We start from the raw sequence: 9548 nt of genomic DNA on the forward strand, positions 1-9548 counted from the left end.
GCTCATAAAATGCTGCTCTCATCTCTTATGTGTTTAAGGGTTCCAAATAAATATTTTATTATTGAAAGAAGTCTGAAATCCCACTATAATTGTTATAATGTATGCCAGTGTCCCTCAAAACCCTCCTCCACGCCTCTCCCAGAGCAATGCAATCTCTCCATTATACGCCTATGATTGTGACTCTCTCCTACTTGAAAACTTTCAGCGGCTCCTCCCATTCCCCATAAGACAAAGTGAGGACTCCTCGGCTTGGCAGACAAGGGCATAGCAATCTCATTCCCACACACTGTTCACTGGCATCTCTTGTTCCCTGGCATCAGTCCCTGCTCCAGCTGCACAGAACTACTTGGTATTTCCTAGGAAATGTCAGGTATTTTCATGCTATTCCCTTGGCCCCAAATGCCCTTATCTCTCTCCCGCTCCCAGCCACCTCCCCTCACTCCAACTCAGTTCTGAAATTCATCCGTCAGGACCCAACTCAAGCAGCATCTCCTTAAGCAGCCCATGGCTCATTGGTGCCCCTGTAGTGCCTTACGCCTGGCTCTATAGTGAAATCATCAGCGTGCATCTCCATGTTCCCCACCTGATTGAGAGCTTCTGCTGATGTAGTGATGTATTTGTCTTTATATTCTGGCACACACAGGTGTTTAATAACGTAGAAGGAAGAGAGGGAGGAGAAAGAGGGAAGAGGGAAGAGGACAGAAGGGGAGGAAGTGACAGCCAAGCCTCTCATGCCATGCCTGCCCACCTCCCAGGATCACAGAAATAGCCCTTCCAGATTAAGCTGTGTTCCTGGACTACCTGCATGACTACTCTTTTCCCTGCTCTTTCAAGATAATAATACCTTTGATTCCATTTCAGTGTGGTGACACTGAATAAGGTTTGTGAAGCAGCGTTACTCCTATTACACAGATGAGGTAACTGAGACCAGAGACATAAGGTGATGGGCCAGAATTCTGCCAAGGGCCTGGTCTAATTCCTCTAAGGGCCCAGTTTACCATCACTGTGTGTTCAGTTCATATGTATGTGTGTGTAAGTATGCACACTTTGGTGGGGCACTGTGGTGGGAGGGACATGGCTTAGTCTTTTCTATTAAAGAGATGATTCAGCCAAAGCTACCATTTCGTGAATTAGAAGCAGCATTTTGCCTTGGGCTTTTTATTCTGTGCAAACAGGTTGGTATGGAAACCATGCTTCTGAGGTTGCAATCAAAACACCATTTGCCTCTATTGGTGTTCTTAAAATGCTACATGCTGACAGTAGATGAGAAATTTTTACATTTACCACATCAATTCTTTCTTGTCAACAAGCATCTCTCTATAAATGGTTGTAAAGTAATTGTAGCAAACTCTTTCAAAATATTCCATATTTGTGCTCTAACAGCAAACAATAAATATAGCTACTTTTCAGCATCTGTCTCCAACTAGATGGTAAGCTCCGTGAAGGTAGTGATATTTCATTCATCTCTGGGTGCTCAAGGATTAGATAGGGAATGGCACCAAGGAGACATTCAGTAAATGGGGTTTGATTGGATAAACAAGACAACTGGCAGATTTGCCAACACAGGTTAACCACAACCTTTTACACTGTCCTAGCCCTACACAACCTTCAAAGCCTTCTTGCTACTTTACTTGGTCTTCCCACCTTTTCCGCAAGTTAAACAGGCGACATATTATTAGTTCCATTATGCAAAGGAGAAAATAGAAACTCAGCAAAGTCCAGTGACTTAGCTGGGCTGGTCAACAAGCACCGGAATCCAGGTTAGAACCCAGACTTGCCAGCTCCTGGGGAAACACCCTCCCCTCCTCCTCACGCAGCCCCCCGCCCTGCCCCACTCCACCGAATGCCTCCACACACTGAACAGCCAGTACCTGCTCAACAGGCTCCAGAACACCCGCAACTGACTCCCATACCTTCTCTGCTGTTTCATGAGCATCCTCTATGTGATTTAGTTTAATGCAGACCTCTCCAAAATGCATCTGGACTCACAGCCCAGCTCCTCTTCCACAGCTTTTCCTTGACCCTGCACATCCCTTTTTTCCTAATTAGCTTTGGCTTACCTTAGTTTTCACTGAAGTCTGCCCTGCGAGAGTTCTGGAGTACGGTGTATTTGTACACTAGAGTTTTTTTTGGTGTATATCGACATCAATTTCTAGGAGGCTATGTGAGTGGGGATGGTAATGAATCAGTCTGGGTACTTTTCCGCAGAGAATGAGCCCAGGGACCACCATGGGGGCTGGGCTGATGCGGACGTGGAGCTCCCTGAAATGTAATCAGGGGATGCTTTACAGTGCTTTAGGGAAGTGGGGACTCACAGGAGAGAGGTCTATTTCTGTCATCTTGCCTTTTTGTCTCACTCCAACGGTTAGGAGTAACCCTCAATACCCATGGAGACCAAACGGGAGAAGCCCTTCCTGCTCCGGGCTGCTCACTTTAGAGGGCCCGCCCCCCGCAGGGCCAAGACCAGAGTGAGGCAGGAGCCAGCCTGCCTTTGTATGACCCTGAGAGTGATGCCTCCTTCAATTTTGCACTGAGGCACGTCACCTGCCTCGCCCTAGTCCCAGCCCTGCTGTCCTGGCCCTTCTTTGACCAGACCCCCCCGTAAGGGGAGAATTTGCAATGTTGATGTCCTGTGCCTACCCAGACCTGCGTCTCTCTCTCTCTAGATCCTGAAATTCCCAAGGTCCCTGAGCCCGCTTCCAGAGGCTGCACAGGTACCCCTGCTGGGCATACCCCTAAGCAGGATGGAGTGTCTGCACGGCTGTGCAGACAGCCCTTAGCTGAGGGCATGGGAAGAAAAGGTGGCCAGAAGCCTACTCTCTTCATCAACCAAGCTCCAGGACAGAATCCAAAAATTCAAGGATTCAAAATTTGGATCTGACCTTCCATATTTTTATATGGTCTATTTTTTATGGTAGAAAGATAGAACGTTTTTAGTTTAACAATGTGTTAGGGTGACGTATTACTCTGAACTATTTAGACATGTGGTATATGGGCCTCTATCCACACTCTTGTCTGGACCCCATAAATGTGAGCCTGGAGGAGTCTTGAGAGAGGGTGACCTAAACTTCAGAAGACTCTGTGGAGAAATGACCCCTACACACACCTACTACTATAGGTCTCTATTTCTTGTATAGGACCATTGCAATGAATTCTTTGTCTGATTTATGATCCTGCCTTTCAGGTAAAGTGTCCAGGTGGTATGTAAGCATGTGTATGAGGGGATAGGCTTAACATGGTCACTCACGAAGGATGAGCCGTTTTTGCCGAGGGTGAAGCATGGTCATTTGCAAGAGAATTTCCCTGACATTGTCCATTGAAGGAGGCAGCTAAACATGGTGGGGCCCTGCACATGGAAAGTGGCTAGAATCAGATCTGTCCCTCTCACAATTAGGGGAGCAGCTCTGCAGAGTCTTACCTCAGCGTCCTTACACTTCCTCCCTTCAGTCGAGCACAGTGACACATCTATAATCCCAGCACATTGGGAGGCCAAGGCAAGCGGATCATTTTAGGTCAGAAGTTCGAGTCCCTCCCTTTCTCCGCTTCCTTCAGGCCCTTCAAGCTTCCCACAAAATCAACATACACACGTGCACATGGATCCTGTGATCTCTCAGAGCCTCCCAAGCCCCCCAGGCTTTCCACTCTCCTGCTACCTTCCGCCACCAGTTTTGACCCATTAGGATTGACATCATGCAAATTGAGGCCCATCTTTTGGTGGCCCCAGGGACAGTACAATGTCACCAAAACATGGGCTGTACAGCCTTAGACACACATGCAGGGGTAACATACCTGCAAGGTCATCTTCAGCTGCAAGGTTCCAAGTCTCAGCCACCACCCAGGCCCACCCAGGCAGGCTAGGCCGTGATAAAAGTTATTTCTGGATTGCGTCCATTATCAGGAGCAGGAGTGACAGACGAGCTCAGCTGGAGCCCTTTCTTCTGGGATCCTCACTGGTAACACACCCTGTCAGGCCCACCACGTGCCGCTGGGTTTGGAGATTCTTGGATCCCAGCTGCCTGCTGATGGTTCTGCTAGCCCAAAACTTTGCTCACTGTCCCACCTCATGTGGGAAAAGGCTGGTGGCTGGTGGGGACACTCTGGCCCCTGATGGTTGGGGAGGAGTTGGTCTAAATCCACTCCTCCCAGCCTTACCTTCACCCTCCACCACCCACCTGGGTCCCTCCAGAAAACCTTGCAAGGTCTGACTTTCTGCCTGGGCCTCAGCAGTCCTCTCAACTGTTCCAGCCCCTCCTGGATCCACTATACAAATACAGGCTGACTGCCAAGAAGTGGGAACAATAAATCTTCCCTCATTCTTTTATTCATGTCCTCACCTCTGCAGGGAGTGCTGAGGAAAAACAAACCCCACAAAATCCCTGTGGGCTCTGGCAGTCTGGCAGTCTCTTCTTTGCTCCTCTCTGATGATCTTTGGAAGGCAGAGGCCAGGAGAAGAAGTCCATCCAGCTCCCGTAGGGGCGGCAGGCCCTTCTCTTCCTCCTCCTGAGTGGGCTCAACCACTCGAAGCCAGCACCTGTAACATGCTGAGCCCGCACCGGGCTCTGGGAACCAGAAATCAGAGTGACCTGGGGAAACTGGAACATCGATATGCATGGCTTGCCGGAGTAACACTACACCTGACTCACCTTCCTAGCCTCCCGCAAATTGCCAGAGAAGTTCTGGGCCTGGGAGGGCCAGGCTGTTTGCGCAAAACATTAGGTAAGGTGAGCGAGGGCTGCCCTGGCTGCAGGCTCAGAAGCTACCACAGGGAAGTGGCAACCAGGGCAGCTGCAGGCCCTGAGGAAGGAGGGGCTCTCTCCTTAAGGGCCTCCAGGGCAAGGCAGCATCTGCTGGTGTCACAGCCTTTGCAAAACAGTTCAGACTTGAGAATTCCCAGGACCTTCCTCCTCCAACTCTGTGCACCAGGGAGTGCTTCCATTAAGCTCAAACTGAGGAAGGATAGTAGGATTCGGGGGTGCACTGAATTTTGCAGAACTCCATTTATACAGAAGAGATGCATTAGACTTAGGGTGAGCCACTGTCCTAGTTTGTCCAGGACTGAAAAGTTTCCCAGGACATAAGCTTTTCAGTGCTAAAACCAGGACAGTCCTGGGCCAACTTGGAAGATGGGTCACCCTAACAGAGGGGCTGTGGGAAAACCGATCCTCCCTCCCTGAGCCTGGCATGTGGCTGGGTCCAGAGCAGGGTTTGGATCCCAGATGTTTTCTAGCGGTTCTGCTAACCCACAACTTTCCTCACTATTCTAGGCATGAAGAAAGGCTGGAGGAAGGAATGGGTCCTCATGGCCAGCTTAGGAGCTGTCAAGGAAAACAGAAAGAAGGAAAGCGTTCACGGTCTTTGTGGTAGAGAGGAAATTCCTTTGGCTGCCTTTGCGGAGCTGGGGCCCATGAGGCTTCAGACAGAGCCTGGGGTATCAGAAAGTGAGCTGGAGAGCACCTAAAAAACTGCCAGATTGAGGGGCTCAACCTTTCCTTGAATCCTTGCCCGGGGTACAAATGCTAGGTACAGCAACATGGCGAAAGCTGCCTTCCAAGTCTTTCGCCCAGTTTCTATTACTCCCATGGACCCAGAGGGCTCCCAGGGACGGCAGCCTTGCAGTGCTGTGAAGCTATAGCAAGCTGACTTCTGTAGATCTGTCCCAGGGAACAGGCTGCTCCTAAAGGTTATCCAAACTGGAAGTGGTGGGCAGACATCTCAAGAGGCAAAAGAAGTTTGAGTTAAAGCTGGTCTGACAAGGCAGATCCCGTGGAGATCATCTTGCCCAGACTTCTAAGTTGACAGATGAGAGACCAAAATCCAGGGTGACTGAGTCACCTGCTCAAGCAGCACATTCCCACATGGGACGTGATGGGACTCTGCATCTAGAACCATTGTTTCCTACTATCAGATGTCACAGCCAGAGGTTCCTTGGAAGGGAGAAAGCTCCGAGATGATGCCAGCCTTTTGCAAGTCTCTGCCTTCCTGGAGCCCACATGCTGTTCCGGGAGAGGCTAAGTAGCAAGGACTCTGTGCCTCTGCAGCCACGATTTCTCTCTCCATTCTGTTTGATTCCCCAGCTTGGTTCCCTCCAGCACCACCTCCAGGTGAAAGCCTCCACAGATCCCCCTGGAGTGCTCCACACTGGGGAGACTCCAAGCAGGCCGGCCTGCTTGGCCTCTCTCTTTCCCAGCCTTGAATGTATGAGAGAGACCAGCCTCAGCCCTCAGGAGTAGGAAGCTGCTGCCTACCTACTTCCTTACGAACCTGCCTAGAGGTGGAGGGATTTAACACACAGTTGAAAAAGTCATTAACAACACCTGGCTCTGATTAGTTTAGTAGGAAACAGAGTCCTGAGGGTGGGGCACACCCTGAGTGTTCACTGCAGCATGTCTGCTAGGGAGGTAGAGACGGGGCTCAGGCCCAGGATGCTGGACTGGAAAGTGGGGGCAGGTGAAGGTAGGTTTTCCTTTGAGTAGCTGTGGAGCAGCAAGAGGGTCCTGAGAGCATGGCCAGGAGACGGCAGAGAGAGGAGAGAAGAAGCATCAGAGGGACTTGGGAAAACATCTGACAGCTACCAAACCAGCTCCAAGCATTTATAGCATTTCCAGTTTTGTCCTATTGTGGGTGAGCCAAGCACCTCCAAAAAGAAAATATAAGAAAGAGCCTGAGAAATGTTCCTGAGGAATGGCAGGGCCGCCCCTTGTTCCCAGAAACCCTTTTAGGAAAAGCACGACTCCACAGAAGGTGTCAGGAGGGGAGAACCTGAATCTGATGCTAGAGGGATGCTGAACCCTCTAGCATCCTTGAGACCCCACAAGCACACAGAAGAAGAGGGAAGGGATCTGTACCCATCATGGCAGCCAGGAATGACCCTCTTGGAACATCTCAGGAGGCTCGAAAGCTCTGCCCAAGCAGGTGGGATGCTGAATCCTACCGGAGGAAGGCAGAGGTTTCCCACATACAGAATTGCTCTGACTTCTGTAACAACAGGCTCTTGGAACTCCCTGAGCAATTACTGCCTCCCCACTCAGCTCTATGCCTGGCTGGCTACTAGTAATTTATTGCAACTAAGTCTCATTTCTCCAATAAGACAGTTGGCTTTTCTACCTCCGAATTCCCTACAGAGCTTAAGATAGCTGGGAACCCAGCTGGTCCTCATGAAGGCCCTTCTGAACCCGAATCTTCCCAACCTTCCTGGCCCCACCTCCACCCCTTCATTCCAGGAGCAGGCTCAGGGGAACAGAGTTGGCCAGACCACTCGCTTCCCTTCCCTTTCCAAAGAGCTGGACTGGCAGATGCCAACAAGGAAAGTGAGAGATTCTGCATCTGCAGATCTGACTGGTAGCCTGGCCAAAGAGAACAGGAACTTCTGTATAGGTAAGCAAGGAATCTTTGTTAGCAAATTCTCTAATTAGGGTACCCTTTATAGCTCTCCTATAGGAGATATTCATTTGTAAGTTTTAGTCAAGACCGTGAATCTCAGGGAGAACTGGAAATTTCTAAGAATATTGTTGAGAAGGGTCTTTGGCAGGAGCCTCTTAAATTCCTGGGTTTTGGTTCCTTCATCTATAAAAAAGTAGGTGTGGGAGGCCGGGTGTGGTGGCTCACGGCTGTAATCCCAGCACTTTGGGAGACCAAGGCAGGTGGATCACTTGAGGCCAGGAGTTCGAGACCAGCCTGGCCAACATGGCGAAACCCTATCTCTACTAAAAAAAAAAAAGTACAAAAAAATTAGCCAGGCTTGGTGGCGCACACCTGTAGTCCCAGCCACTCAGGAGGCTGAGGCATGAGAATCGCTTGAACCTGGGAGGCGGAAGTTGCAGTGAACCAAGATCATGCCACTGCACTCTAGCCTGGGTGACACAGTAAGATTGTCTCAAAAAAAAAAAAAAAAAAAAAAGGTAGGTGTGCCAAGGCATTACTATAAGCAGGTGACTTACACCAGGTGACCTGAGCAAGTACCTTCCAATTTTATTCTTCTGTGCAATACTGGACCATCTCATTCATTCATGTGCATGACAGTAATGTGGATTTAGAGTAAAAAGACCCACGGTTGACATCCTGGCTCTGGTGCTTACCAGCTGGGTGGTCTTGGGGGAGTCACTTAATCTCTCTGAATTAATTTTCTTATCTGGAAAATGAGGACAATAATAATAACATCTGCACCACATAGATTTGTGAGCTCCCACATATGGGCATGTTTTCTAAACTGTAAAACACTATTCAAATGTTACTGAGTATTGAAAGACCTTGATGGCTGTAATTTTTTTAAACTTCCCTTTAAATATGCAAATGATTATGATTGACATCAGAAACACAAAAAAGATCACAGCTGCTGGATTTGCTGTTAACTTATCCCTGCCCAGGGGGATCCACTACCCCATCAGTGCCTCCTGAGGCAGGGACTTAAGGGAGCTGGGCAGTAAATGTTGATCCCAGGGTAGAGGCTGAAGGTCTGACCTCCAGGGACACAGGGCAAGGCTATTTTGCCATTCAGCAGAACTTCTCCCACGTTGCTTCTACAATTTGACAGCAGACTCCCAGCAACTACTTCCCTGGTTAATAAACTGGCAGTAAATTGAAACCTTCATTTTCTAGTGCACTTCATGTAAAGGGAGCAGACCCTCTCAAAATGAGTAATCATTTGTACAACTCCTCAAAAAATATGCTGATAAACTCACAAAGTTCTGTTATTGCTAAACACTAGTTGCATTTCCTTGGGTAAGCACCATAAAAAATTCACTGCAGTTTTTAGAAACAAGATGCCAGTTACATTTTAACTGCTAGAGAGGAGAGAGTTGGGGAGAGGCTTACCCAAGGAAATGCTAACTGGGCATAAAACTCAAAAAGAGAGGCCAAGTCAAAGGCCCAGTTCCAAAACAAGAGCTAAGAAGGAGAGATGGGTCCAGGTGCGGTGGCTCACACCTGTAATACCAGCACTTTGGGAGGGCGAGGCAGGTGGATCACCTGAGGTCAGGAGTTCGAGACCAGCCTGGCCAACGTGGTGAAATCCCATCTGTACTAAAAATACAAAAAATTAACCAGGCATGGTGATTGTAGTGCGCCTGTAATCCCCGCTGCTTGGGAGGCTGAGGCAGGAGAATTGCCTGAACCCGGGAGGCAGAGGTTGCAGTGAGCCAAGATGGCACCAGTGCACTCCGGCCTGAGTGACAGAGCAAGACTCTGTCTCAAAAAAAAAAAAAAAAGGAGAGAGAAGGAGAGATGGGCCTTGCAGGGAAACCAGACCTTCCCAAGAGAGCATCGACTTAAGTGCTTCTCAGACTCAAGATCTCAGAGCACCTGGATGGCTAAGGCTTTTCATTGCAGATCATGACATGTAGATTTTTTTTTTTTTTTTTTTTGAGACGGAGTCTCACTCTGTCGCCCAGGCTGGAGTGCAGCTCGGCTCACTGCCAGCTCTGCCTCCCAGGTTCACGCCATTCTCCTGCCTCAGCCTCCCGAGTAGCTGGGACTACAAGGCGCTCGCCACCATGCCTGGCTAATTTTTTGTATTTTTAGTACAGATGGGGTTTCACTGTGTTAGCCAGGAT

The sequence above is a fragment of the Pan troglodytes genome, chromosome 9, assembly GCF_028858775.2.
Source record: "Pan troglodytes isolate AG18354 chromosome 9, NHGRI_mPanTro3-v2.0_pri, whole genome shotgun sequence".
In the NCBI taxonomy this organism is placed as follows: domain Eukaryota; kingdom Metazoa; phylum Chordata; class Mammalia; order Primates; family Hominidae; genus Pan; species Pan troglodytes.